The sequence below is a fragment of the Diabrotica undecimpunctata genome, chromosome 5 (genome assembly GCF_040954645.1).
Source record: "Diabrotica undecimpunctata isolate CICGRU chromosome 5, icDiaUnde3, whole genome shotgun sequence".
Taxonomy (NCBI): Eukaryota; Metazoa; Arthropoda; class Insecta; order Coleoptera; family Chrysomelidae; genus Diabrotica; species Diabrotica undecimpunctata.
In genome coordinates, this window is record NC_092807.1 from 162204826 (window position 1) to 162218977 (window position 14152).

Here is a 14152-nt window from a genome sequence, read left to right on the forward strand (position 1 = left end):
TACAGGTGAGAAACTCCCTTGGACTTCCCATTCCAAAGTTGCAACTAAAAGTACTGTTACTGTAAAGGACTTATAAAGTCTAATTGCTTGTTTAATTTCAGTTTGTAAATTAGGAAATTTTCTGGATACACTTAAAGATAGAGCTAACACCACAACTTACATGAATGATGGAGAACAGAGGAGGAGACTTATGTTTAAACATAGATAATCTTGACTGATTGGGTAGATAGATAGGTACATCATGTAAAGTTATACAGATGACTTGTATATCATTAAAAGTTAAGCTATGAGATTCTGCTCGCCGACATGCCCTATTTAAACGAAATATTACCACCAAATATTATGTGAAGAATTATTCAAACATTGATTACCTTTATAACATAGTCAAAAATTTTGACGTATATGATTTCTATATATTAATATCAATTATAAGTTTTAAAAGGTGAAATTCTTCTTATATCGTAAAGGTTCAAAATTTGTACAACTCTAGCGAAACATTTCTTCAGTTCAGTACCTACTTTTTATAAGCAAAAAAGTTTGACGCTATCAGTTTAAGAATTGTGCTGGTATTCCATCAATATAATTTTTACAACAACATTTCGCATACAAATCCGAGCTCATCTCTAACAACGACGCGTCGTCATAGCGACGCGTATTGTCGCTAGGATACCGGAGCGTTTGTAGAGGCTGCCGGCGAGGAGCGGCGGCCCTCGATCGTTGCGTAATGCCGGCGTAGCTGCGCCGCTCTCGGGTTTACATACGAGCGACGGACCATTGCGCATTTGCCACGTTTACTGATTTTTCCGTGGATATACCAATACTGTCTAAATTATTTAGTATAAATATATTTACTTGTGACCAGTTGATGCAATATGTTTTTGTAATGGTTATGCAAAACTATTAATAATTATCAATGTTACGCTTTTTTTATAATTCGATTTACTCTTTTTATTTGAACTTTTTGTAATATTCATCAGATTATTTTATTAAAAAATCCTTTATAAAATGTATATAATTAAAAATACCCTTTCGGGCTACATCACAGAACGTTTTCGGACAAAGAAGCCCATTATCAGATATATATGAGTCAAACCACTAAATATCTGGGTAAAAATCCCTAGAAAGTTAAAAAATTTGTTGTGTGTTACATTATTGTTAAAAATATTTTGTGATTTAAAAGATATCCTGCTTGGCAACGTAATGACACCCAATAAGGGTTGTTGCAAACTCTCACACCTTGTCTGAATGGGTTTTAGATGGCAACTGATAGTTGTTTTTTTCTAGTCTACCGTATACTTTCCTGATAATTTGTTTTTTATGTTATGAGACGGGCCTATAACATGGATATCGTGTATCGTGTGCTATATCCATTTTTAATCTGCGAAAAACAGATGGAATATACGACTGGACTGCAAGTTGTCTTACTTCAACATATTTATCTTAACTCACAATAAAAGACCAATAAACAAAATGAATACCAAAATTATCAACTCGAAGCAATCGTAAATAAATTCACTATTCGATATTATTACAATATGGGTAAATTTAAAACTGATTGCAAAAACTTTCCTCGAGTTTCAAATAACAGTGTTACCGATTGGACATTTATCCGATATTTAATTCGCAATAAAATATTGGATAATACCAGATGAAATTTTCAACCATCAACAAAAATGCAATATAAAGACATGAATTCGACTCTTTATATTAATTTTCAACATCTACGCTTTTAACCTTTAGACATGTTTTTCTCTTCTTCTTCTTTTCATGTAGACATGACTGTCTGTTTTTCAATGTGCCTCCAGTAAGTTGTCGTTCCATCGTTTTCGTGGTCTTCCTACTGATCGTCTTCCTATTGGGGAACCGTCTCTTGCCCTCTTTACTACTCTATTTGTTGTCATTTGGCTTATATAATCGTTCCATTCTACTCTTCTATTTCTTACCCAGTTCTTGATGTTCCCACCTTGCATCTACGTCGTATATCTGTACTTCTAGCTCTGTCCCATAGTGTCTTACCATAAATTTTTCTAAGTGTTTTCATCTCTGCTGTTTCTAACATCCTTTTTGTCCTCTCTGTGTTAGGTCTTGTTTCTCCCGCATATATCATTATTGGTCTGATGACTGTTTTGTAAATGTGTTTTCTTTTTTGATATGTTAGTGTTTGTTACTTTCCTCTCTCCAAGTGTTTCTGTTGCTGCTTATCTTATTTTTGAGTTTTCCCAGCTTTCCTTGATGTTATTGTGATCTAATATTTCATTCCCAGCGATCTTCTCTGATATTCTTTTTCTATATAAGTATTCCGTGGATTCCGTATTTAGCCCTTTGACACCTCTCTTGGGTGTGAAGTATTTCAGGATGATTTTTATTTTACATCATACTAGGCTATGGTCGCTACCTTTTTTTTTTTTTTTTTATTGTATAATGGCTTTGGCATAGCCAATTAGCCAGACTATTTGTGGTGATTACAATTTTTGATTTTATTACCTAAGCCTATTTATAATATAAATTTACAGGAAGTAATATGTTGGTATACACATTCAATTTTTGACATATTTACAAGTTTTGATTTGAATACCTAAAACTAGTTATAATTTAAATTTACAGGATGTTATGTATTCGTAGATACATTTTAATATCTGTTTATTATTTGAAAAAATAATTGTATTTAAATTGACAGGCAATGAACAATTTAGCTCAATTAGTTTTTCATACATCATTTTGATACTTTGTTTGTACTGTCCACACTCCAATATAAAGTGCTGCAGATCTCCCACTTTACCACAGGAGCAATAGGGGTTATCAGTAATACCTATGCTGTGTTTGTATGCAGGAGTGAGTGCGTGGTTTGATCTTATTCTGTTTATTGTTTTTATAAATAACCTATTTGTCTCATATTTGAACCATCTCTCATTGGGTATTAGTGGTTGGCAAGCTCTAAAGTTTATTCCAGTTGTACTTTGGTTGTATAAACGTTGCCATCTTTGTTTGCAGTTATTTCTACTGATATTATCTATGTCTGCTACTGGAAGAAGTATGTTGTTTATATTATGTTTGGTTAAAGCTGCAGATTTAGCTAATTCGTCGACTTCTTCATTTCCTAATATTCCAGAGTGTCCTTTTACCCAACAAATAATAATAGAGCTACCTGCGGAAATAATATCATAATGTAACTTCTTTATTTCTATCTCAATATGGTTTAGGTTTTTTGTGGTTTTGATAGAAGTGAGTTTGTTCATAATGCTTCTACAATCAGTCAGAATGATATAATTATTCATACCATTAGAGGCTATATATTTTAACGCAAGAAATAAAGCTGATAGTTCGGCAGTATATATTGAAGCTTCATTGGGCAATCGACATGATTCTTTGTAATCAGAATTCCAGTGATATATTGCACAACCCGTTTTATTTTGAATTTTAGAGCCGTCAGTAAATATCTGCTGAGTTGAGGCATCTTACGTCGATTATTTTCGATCGATGTATATGTCTGTTGGTTATAACATAATCTATCATAGATCTTTGTCCACGGTTGTTATTAAATGTATGTCAAAAAATAATGTAAAATGTGACGATGAATGATTGTGGTTTAGTACCTTATAAATAAAATATTTAAATCTTGAGCAAGTAAAAATTCACGGAATGACAAAGGTACCTACAGAGAAATCACGATGAAATGAATTGTTAATAAAATAATTCAATCAAAAAAAAAAAAAAAAAATGTGGTTGCCGCTGGCATTGTGGTAATCTTTGATACTTCACAGTGTCAAATTTCGTTTTTGAGAGTGAGTCACCCTCTCCAGTATATTGTTGGACTATAGTATTAAGCATTTTGTGAATTTTGTATATTCAATGTAAAATTTACGAAGAAATGCTTATTCCAAGGCCGGCTTTAATTATAAAGGCCTGTTATAAAAAAGAAAAAAATTGTAATATTTGAGCAATCTAATAAGAGGACAAATATATACATTTTAAAAAAATTTAATGCAGGAAAAGATCGAAAGATGAAAGAGAGAGGGCGATTGTTGCTGCTTGTTTTTTTTTTTATTTTTGTCGTTCCTGAAACAAACTACGACCGATCATTATATTAGGAGACCCCTGTATAAAAATCGTTCCAGACTGATGTGGCAACATCGCGGTCAAGTCGATACGGCACCCGGCGAGCGTTAGCGAATGATGGCATCGGCCGCAACGCAGGCAGGCGATTGTAGGGCTTTGCGGCGTTGCCGGATGGGCGACTTCGATCACAGGCGCATCCAGAATAAGACTATGGAAAAGAGAAATAGTGTGTTAATATATAACTTGCAGGAGTTTCATTCATTCACGCAAGAGTTCAAAATATGGACCAAAGTTGCGTAGCGGTGATGCTATGACCGAGAGAGCGGGAAACGTTACGACTTTATGAAAGTTTTTAAACTTTTATAAAACAAGGAAAGATTTAAGTTATGAAGGTAGTCCCAAAAAATTTAATTTTTGAATAAATCAGAAATTCTATTAATAAAATATAAAATTAAGTTTATAAAATTCAAAATTTTCTGTACATTTTCGTATTTAGAACAGCCTCAATGTAAAGTAAAGAGTTTAGAAACAAAATTTATGTTAATTGGTTTATTTTGTAATTTCGTGAACCGTTTAGAATGTGCATTACAGCAATGGACATCAAACTAACTTATAACAATATTTCCCTGGTAACTGACAATGTTATCACACACTCAGGACTTCGATCGTTAAGGGCTACTCAATTTGATTAGCTGGCTTCGAACATCCTCCCAAGAAGCGGCCCTAAAATTGACTTATTAGTTCACTTCATGGCGTAATGCACTTCCAAGTACACGTGAGTTGACATGCAAATGAGTTATATATCCCTAACTAATTAGTGTAATAAACTAGAGGCAAGATCAGTGCTAATTTAAACCTATCATTTATATTTTGTATATATATATATATATATATATATATATATATATATATATATATATATATATATATATATATATATATATATATATGCTGGATTTAAGGTTTTTACGGGTTTCATAAATTTTCAGGTTTATACTCACAAGCTATTAAAACAACATGTAGAATATATGAAAAGTATGAGAAAAATATACATTATTATAACAATGGAGGCCAATATTTATAACCACTAAAGGCAAAGAACTACTAGCCGCCATAATAGCAAAGAAATGTGAAGCAATATAATATCAACAGGAATGATGACTTATTGGACTTCATCATCAAAAGTATCTTAGCCAATCATTTAGACATTGATGATGGATGAGATATGAAATCAGATCGTTTATCCATATTTCCATGGACTAAAAATAGACTACTGCTATGGTGAGGACCATGGATGGCCTGTGAGATGGAACAGCCTGCGTTCCCGAGAAAGACGCTAATAAACCAATTATCAAGACCCATCTAATGAAACAACATCATGACCTTTAGTTGGAAGACTGATTGTTTAAAAATCAGAATATCCAGGAGAAAACGCAAATCCTAGTTTACACCATCGACGAGGTCTCCTACAAAGTCTTGAGAGCTGTTAATTTCAGTAAAGGTATCCTTCAAAACCATCGGAGACTTCGATAACTCCAATCAGAGGCTTGCAGGTGAACCTCCAGCATAGTAAGGCAGCTTCGGCAGAACTTGGTGTTACTTTAAGACGATTCGGTTGAGATTTGATACAAGAGCCTATATCTGCACATAAAAAAGAACAAAACTTCTTTTAAAACTATGGTGCAAAGTGAAAGTGAAGAAAAAGATGAAATTAAAAATAAAAGAATCAAAACAAATATAAAATGTAATTCTAAATTAAAGTTTTTTATTTATGTCTTCTCGTCAGTTCTTATCGAGCTTCCACGTTGTGTATGTCTCGGTGGTATCTAATTGAATAGTCGTTTTGGTAAATCTTCTGCCATCCTCTGCACACTATTATACTGTAGGTATAAGTTGTTTTATCCTAATATCCTACTTGATTTAATTTCATTGTTTAAGAGTACTTAAAATATATTTAAGTTGATTTTCACGTATAAATTAGATTAAAAATGTTGAATAAAAGTCCTTCATACTCCTTTTATATTTCCATCTTATTGACTTTCCCATCAAGCCAAAAATCGCAGTCATCAATAAGGCAAATTTTCCCCTTTTGTGTTGTTGCCTCCGTAATTTAATCCGATATTTTGTCACCGAGTCGCGAGTCAAAAGTTAGTACCTCAAGTCTTTCGAAAGTTTTTCTTTACAAGAAACTTTTCGGCGACAAGTTTCGTGTGACAATTTTCAGATCGATACTCTAATGCTGTTTTCGGCTGTCGATTTGTTCACACCGGCCCCGTCCGGTCCACTGGAGGAAACTTTATTGCCAAATCGGCTGTACGATTCTTCAAGATAGAAGTTTGTATCCAAGTGATATTTAATAAGAGTAAAAACTATGAATATTATTACATCTAATGTGGTAGTTTAGCAGGCAGCATATAAAAATACGTCCACAATAACAAAAATAGCAGTTAAAAACAACATAGGACCAATTCGGTAAAGATAACGCAGCCAGCAGCTGAAAAGAGAAAATTGGCATTTAAATTGCAGATAAGATTTTCTGATGACAAGATTATTCTAATTAGAGCCCACTTAAATACTAACAAGGGACATTTTTATTTGGCTTTAACCTCCAATTGAAATTTAAAAACTGATAAAACAGTTTTGAAATGTTAAGCATGTACCAAATGGTTGGAAAATGGCTGAAATCGATCAATCTAGTCCAATAAATCTGTACCATCTGTGAATAAGTCGATAAATCAAAAATATAAATTTTTCAGTATGGCCATTTTAAACATTTTAATAGTTTTGAAGAATAAAAGTTTAATTTCGTTTTTATAGAAATTAGTGGGTAATCGTGCAACGAATGACGTACATAATTATGAGCTGTGAGTATATCACTTACGATTAAAAAAATCTAACTTACCCACTTATTCATGCCAAATTTCTATACATTACTAATTTATGTAATGTATAGTTTACTTACTATACATTACATAAATTCCAGGACAAAAAATTAAACAGTTTTTTATACTTTGTTCTTTATAATACGCAACATCAACTTTAATTGGAAAAGGAAACTAAAAAACTACTGATTATCTGCATCAAACTCTTCCAAATCGAGGTCCAAGTCTTGGACCAAGGCATTTGTTAAAAAAATGAATTTAAATATTTTCGTTAAACTATTTTAACAACTGTATTGTTTAATTTTATTCTACTATCATATCTTCTAAATAAAAACTCTCTAAATTGACAAAAATTTCTGATTTACCATTAAAAATAAAATTATTCCAAAATAAGAACTGCCAACGTGATTTGTTCCAATCAAAACCAGTTATAAATCGGCAACACCCAAAACTTGGTCAAATAGTTTTAGGACAGGTTTTTTACTCGTCTTATCGGTAAAATTAGTTTTACATTCTTACATTTTTATTGGTGAATGAATAATTGTGGGTACGACTGTGTGTTACTATTCACAACACTAGCCAATAGCTTTTGAATGTATTGTTTTTTGAAGGTGTGTGAGTAAAGCTGGAATCTTACTTGATAAAATGGTAAACCAATAAAAAAGAAACGTGCCTTTAACACTAGTATCTTTAATATAGTTATTTAAACTGTACAGAAACAGTTTCATTACTTAAGATGAAGTACTACAAAGGCTGTAACTTCCATTTTTTTAATAATAATAATAATAATGTTTATTTAGAAAGCTTACATAGATTAAAAGAAACAAAAAACATACTAAATATTAAATAAACATAAAAACTCACTTAAGTAGAGACTATAAAAGTAGCACCCCTTGTGCCTGAGACTTAAAATTATATATTCAAATAAAGAAATATTTAACAATGGTATAAATAATAATAATAGTAAGTTAAATTTGTGTACTTACATTAAATACATTAATTTTAATTTTAATATAGCATATGACACAACTGTGAGTACACAAATGTAACTCTTCTTCTTCTTCAAGTGCCATCTCCGCTGCGGAGGTCGGCAATCATCATAGCTATTCGGACTTTTGTAAGTCTTCGGACTAAATGTAAGTACATGATATTAATTGCAGTAAATTAATGAAATGTTGTAGTTTTTAATCAAAGTCTATTTAGATACCTATTTGTTATTTATTACTATTGTCCATTAATAAGTTCTTCATAGAATTGTGTTGTTTTGTTTTCAATCCATTGTTTAATTTCATATTTATATCTATGTTTTTTGTAATTTTTAATTTGTTTTAAATTCTCTAGTAGTCAATTGTATAATTTGGGCCCTATTAAACCAACATATCTCTGGAGTATGGATTTATTACATTTAGGTAAAATTGCATTATTCCCTGAATATCTAGTTTGATAGGCATGATTGTTAAAGTTTAATATTATCTGTTTTTCATGTATATGTATATAATAACGGCTTTGTAACAGAATAATTTACGTACGGTTAAAAATTGACTTTCATTATATAACAGCTCACTAGCATACCTTAAATTTTTCCTTTCCCATAAATAATTCTAATTAGCCACTTCTGAATAATGTTTATAGATTGCAAGTAATTATTCCGTATTCCACCCCATCCTAAAAGGCCATAGGTAAGTTGAAATTTTAGTGCAAAATAAATAATTCTTAAATGAGTTATTCCTAAAACTTGTTTTAAAAATTTGAATCTTGATAGTAGCTCTCTTAATTTAACTACTATATTATTTGCTGGAGAATTCCATCGTAAATGTTTATCAATTATTATACCTAGATATTTAATCTCGTATGTATATGGAATTTCATTTTTTGCATTGACTTTTATTGACTTTTAAGATTTGGGAGGTTACTTATAACTTGTACATGTTACTTGTACATACGATGCAAATGGCATATATTTTGTTTTATCTACATTTAAGGTGTCTACATCGAACAAGTGGACAAATATGCATACCTGGGAACAATGATTAACTCCACAAATGATTACAATCAGGAGATAAAAATAAGAATAGAAAAGGCTAGAGCAAATTTCAACAAAATGAGAAGAGTTCTATGTACCAGGGATTTAAAACTGGAACTAAGAGTTAAGTTTGCGAGGTGCTATGTTTTTTCGACTTTATTTTATGGAATGGAATCTTGGACCTTGAATGCGACATCAATGAAAAAACTGGAATCATTTGAGCTGTGGGTGTACAGAAAAATTCTGAAAATATCATGGACAGAACACGTCACAAACAAAGAGGTTCTGGGAAGGATGAACAAAGAAATGGAAATTTTAAATTCAATAAAAACAAGAAAATTAGAATATCTCGGACATATTACACGTGGAGAGAAATACACCTTGCTCCAACTGATTATGCAGGGAAAGATCCAAGGAAAGAGAAGCATAGGGAGGCGTAGAATGTCATGGCTGCGCAACCTGAGAGAGTGGTACGGATGTACATCAAATGAACTTTTCAGAACAGCCGTCTTAAAAGTCCGAACAACTATGATGATTGCCGACATCCGCCGCGGAGATGGTACTTAAAGAAGAAGAAGACATTTAAGGTGAGCTAATTAAACTTAAACCATTTCTGAATTGTAGCAAAGTCTGTTTTAGCTTTTTGTTTTAAATTACCCCATGTATTTTCATTATAGAAAATAGCCGTGCCATCTGCAAAGCTTATTATCTTACCTGTAATATTCGGTCTGAATAGATCATTAATGTATAAATATATTGAAGAGAATTGGATTGTTGTTGCCTGTTTAGATGATAACTTTTTAGAATATTATATGCAAGCCCTCTAATACCATATTGTTTAAGTTTAGTTAGCAATATTTTATGTGAAACAGTGTCAAATGCCTTTGATAAATCTACAAACATACAAAGAGTTGGTCTTGCATTATCAAGAGCTTTGTAGATGTTAGCTGCAAGACAGCAATATTTCATTCAACGTCAACCAAAATTAACATGTACCAATAGCAGTTCCAGCAAATTAATTTTACAGTGCAGCCAGCAGTTTTCTTCGCCAATTACCGAAGATAAAACACCAGAAAAAGCATATTTTATTAATGCAGAATTAAAAATTGTTTATTTTATAAATTTGTAAAGCGTTGGCAAGTGTTGGTTTCCTTTTTGTACTGATTTATGCCATCTGATTTTCCTGTTATGCATTTTATATTAAGACAAGAACGTACCCACACCTAGGAGAGCAAGTTGAAGTCACTAAACAAGATAGTCCAGCGTTCCTTTATTACAACTGAGTATTGAGGCTTAAGGCAGTCCTATTCTTACATGAAATTTACTAGGCTCTTGTTCACTTTTGCCTTCTTCTTGTTGTTACTTTGTGATACATATCTTTAAGAATTTTTGCAAAGCATCGAGAACCCCATTTTGAAATATTGTGGACCAATTTCTTTCTACTTTCAGTTTTGTGAAGAATACGATTAACCAATGGACACGTCTTAAAATTCGTTTTGTTGGTGGTTTCGTAAAATAGTGTAATTACTATTGAAATTACCTGTAAGTCCACACCTAGTTTTACTTTAACCTATACATTGTTTTCGTAATGTTACGAATCAACATTCGTAACATTACCAAAAAAAATCCAATGCCTCACACTGTGATGACTATCGAATATTAAGCATGATGTATCATGTCCTTAAAACTTTTTTCAGAATCATTTATACACGAATTTACAAGAAGTGTGAGTTTCAGATGAGCGACACTCAATTCGGATTTAGAAATGGATTGGAAACACGAGAAGCTTTTTTGTCTTAAATGTGTTAACAAAATGATTTAGAGACATGAATGTAGATGCATATGCATTTTTTATTGATTATCTAAAAGCATTTGACTGCGTTTCGTGCAGCAGTTTCCAAAGCTACAATTACTATTTGGATCGCCAACCTTCGAAAGGAGACGGTGCAATAAGAAGAAGAAGATACATTATTGTGATTCTTTATTGCAACCAATTAAAATTTGATTACTGTTTGCACCTATGAGTTAAAGTTCATTTACCTCACCGGGCTATTGAAGAAAATATAGTTGATATTAATTTATTTATTATTAATTATCTCGTAATAAATAATTGTTTGTTTAATTGGCCACAGGTTCCCTTCGGTATTGATTTAAGTTTGAATTAGTCTTAAAAGAAAATTTAAAAGCGCTTATTATACAAAAATAAAGTGATATAACAGCAGAAACGTGGATATGCTTAAAGTTGATTTCAAATGTCACTTTCTTTGCTTCTACATAAATTATCACAAACTTTCAGACACATCTCAATTTAAGCAGTCGGCGTGATGTGTCTGCATTTCTTGATATCCCTAAGACGAGTCTCCCGGTTTTCTAAACATTTAGCAGCTAATCGCACGACTGGTGGAAACATATAACCGTACATTTTCACTCTCAATCTCCGCCGAGCTAAACTTTGATCGCAAAGTTCAAAAATTAAACTCTGACTCTGGCCATTTCGCAACTACACTACGCTGAAAGTTCTCCCCGAAGCGTTAAATTCATTATTCGCTCGACTTTTTGAAAAGTTTCAGGAACAAATTGGAATCCTGACTTGATGTAGCTAAAGTTCGAATAAAATTGAATTTTGCTCAGCTTCTCGGTAATAGACAATACATTGGCGAGCTTCAACTAGTTTGAGTATCACGCCGTAACGAACTACCGGTCTCGATGTAATTGATAGAGTCGGTGCATAAGTGAAATGAGATCGTTTTTTTGTTAGAGCACAACGAATAATGAATACCAGACAGAACGTTCATAACAGCGAATATTAAAATTACATGTTTTGTGTTCTTCAAATATTAGAAAAATAGTATTGATTAATACGTCGGTCAGTAAGTCCCAGGTCTAACTAGTAGCACAACAAAAAGTTTAGCAAAAATTATTCTTTATTTAAGACAATTTATCTTTGCCTTCAAAATAGAATTCAGTTTAGGCAATTACTTCCTCAACGGAACGATATCTCTTGCCACGAAACATTTTTTTACATCGGAAAAAAGGTGCTAATCTCTGAGGGCTAGATCTGGACTATATGGTGGTTGGGAAAGCAATTTAAACCAAAATTCGTGCATTTTTACCATCGTTCTCATCGACTTGTAACATTGTGCATTGTCTTGGTATAACAATAATTTTTTCTTCAACGAATGAGGCTTTTTGTTTAATATTTCAGTCTTCAAACGCTCTAATAAACCAATATAGCAGTCGCTGTTGATGCTGCTATTCTATTTTATTCTATTCTATTCTATTCTATTCTATTCTATTCTATTCTATTCTATTCTATTCTATTCTATTCTATTCTATTCTATTCTATTCTATTCTATTCTATTCTATTCTATTCTATTCTATTCTATTCTATTCTATTCTATTCTATTCTATTCTATTCTATTCTATTCTATTCTATTCTATTCTATTCTATTCTATTCTATTCTATTCTATTCTATTCTATTCTATTCTATTCTATTCTATTCTATTCTATTCTATTCTATTCTATTCTATTCTATTCTATTCTATTCTATTCTATTCTATTCTATTCTATTCTATTCTATTCTATTCTATTCTATTCTATTCTATTCTATTCTATTCTATTCTATTCTATTCTATTCTATTCTATTCTATTCTATTCTATTCTATTCTATTCTATTCTATTCTATTCTATTAAGATTCTAAGATTTTATAGTAATTTTTAATGTCATTTGTCGGCTAATAAAACAAATTAAAAAGTTGTCCGGTTTTTTTTTCTCGAAAACAACGGGCAACCCTAAATACACCACGTATCTTTCGATTTATCTATGTTTTATAGCTTTATTTTTGGTCTCAGACGTCTTCTTTGTACCCTAAAAACTGGCCTATAATGTTTTGACGTGAGCACCGACTGGGCAACCAACATCAAACCGCGTTCACCACCAGCCACAGCCGCCTTTAACCAAAACGGGCTCACAAACACAAGCGATCGGTATAGTCTGCAAATGATGTCGATAAACACTAGCGAAGTCAGCTTTGGATTATAAGTAATAGTGTCAATAGAGGTGGTTTTATTAACCGCTATCCAGTGTGATATTAGACCTGTAATTTTCCATCAAGGACTATAGTTTTTTAACACAGCTGTCAAGGAGTTTAGAACTTCTAAGAATAATAACAGATTAAGTTTTATATGGTTCTAAAAAACAAGGAAAGAAAATATAAGAAATAATAATAATATAATACATTTTTTATTATTTCATTTTATGATTTATATGCCGAAAAACTTACAACGTTTATGAAAGGATTACCGTGGTCATAAATCATGAAGGAAAAAGGGTATTAGAACTCTCTTATTGTATCTGAGAAACTTCCCAAGTACAAACATAAAACCTAGTGTTACTTGCCTAGTTCGACCTCAGAACTCCTCGTAGTGTAGATTTATTAGCCGGAAAACGGAACTACGACAAGGTTTTTATCATGTGTCCGCTGGTGAGGCGAATATATGAGCGAGAGAGCCGAGCTTGGTGCATTCGTCAGACGCAGAGGAAGGAAGTCAGAAGATGGTCGACTGAGATTTGCGTGATCGTCGGAATATGTATTTTTTCATGTTTTATCGACTCATTTTACTTTTATGTGTGCCGCTATAACTCAACGATGAAATCCGACAAAAGTGGACGATTTGTAGTAAAAATGTGCAGCTGGTTTTTATTGTTCCCGCAGAATGGACTAATATAAGATAACGAAAAAATTTATCGTTTAGAACTTATTTTAGGTTACAACTTTGTTACAAAAAATAAAAAGTACGCTATACCGTGTTTCATTAGTATAGATTTATAATTTCACTGAAGAAGCCTTACAGATTATATAAAGCCATCGAAAAAAATCGTAATTGAGATAAACCATGGAATGACATAAATATACGGCACTGTAGTAGCCTAGTCACCAAGCAGAATGCCGTTTGACATTATCAATGTAAAGTTTGGTGAGGCCGATATGCTATCAAATATTTTTGGGACAAAAGTGGTAGTCAACAAAGTAATTATTGATGAATATATATTGTAATATTGTAATGTATTGTATATAAGTAATTATTGACGATTCATACGAGAAGTCCAGCCGTGAACTTCTCCCGATGGAAAAATAAAAAATCAAATAGACCATGGCTTAATTGAAAAATAATTCCAAAACCTGTTAG

The 14152-nt window shown here is 32.1% G+C and overlaps 1 protein-coding gene across 4 annotated transcripts in view; it reads right to left on the bottom strand.

Moving 5' to 3' along the window:
* The window catches only part of LOC140442063 (uncharacterized), a 142545-nt gene that overhangs the window by 43945 nt on the left and 84448 nt on the right, over window positions 1-14152 (bottom strand). The gene's annotated exons all lie outside the window — the stretch shown is intronic.